Here is a 216-nt window from a genome sequence, read left to right on the forward strand (position 1 = left end):
CTTATCTGTTATCTTTACTGGTTTAGACGTCGCGAAAAATTTGGGTAATGACCTCCCCTCCCCATCCCCTTCCCCGCTTCTGATTGGCGGGGCGGCGAACGGCAGTTGGGCGCTCTCCAAGTGTTCCCAGCCCGGGCGGGCGGGGCCGGCCCTCGTAACCAGGGCATGTGCAATCACCAGGCCAAGCCAAAACACACGGGGGCCGGGGGGGGGGGG

At 63.4% G+C, this 216-nt stretch overlaps 1 protein-coding gene across 2 annotated transcripts in view; it reads right to left on the bottom strand.

Moving 5' to 3' along the window:
• Window positions 1-216, bottom strand: part of LOC113208181 (terminal nucleotidyltransferase 5C) — a 72441-nt gene that overhangs the window by 41989 nt on the left and 30236 nt on the right. The window lies entirely within an intron of this gene.

Source organism: Frankliniella occidentalis, unplaced genomic scaffold, assembly GCF_000697945.3.
Source record: "Frankliniella occidentalis isolate FOCC.00 unplaced genomic scaffold, Focc_3.1 Scaffold30, whole genome shotgun sequence".
In the NCBI taxonomy this organism is placed as follows: Eukaryota; Metazoa; Arthropoda; class Insecta; order Thysanoptera; family Thripidae; genus Frankliniella; species Frankliniella occidentalis.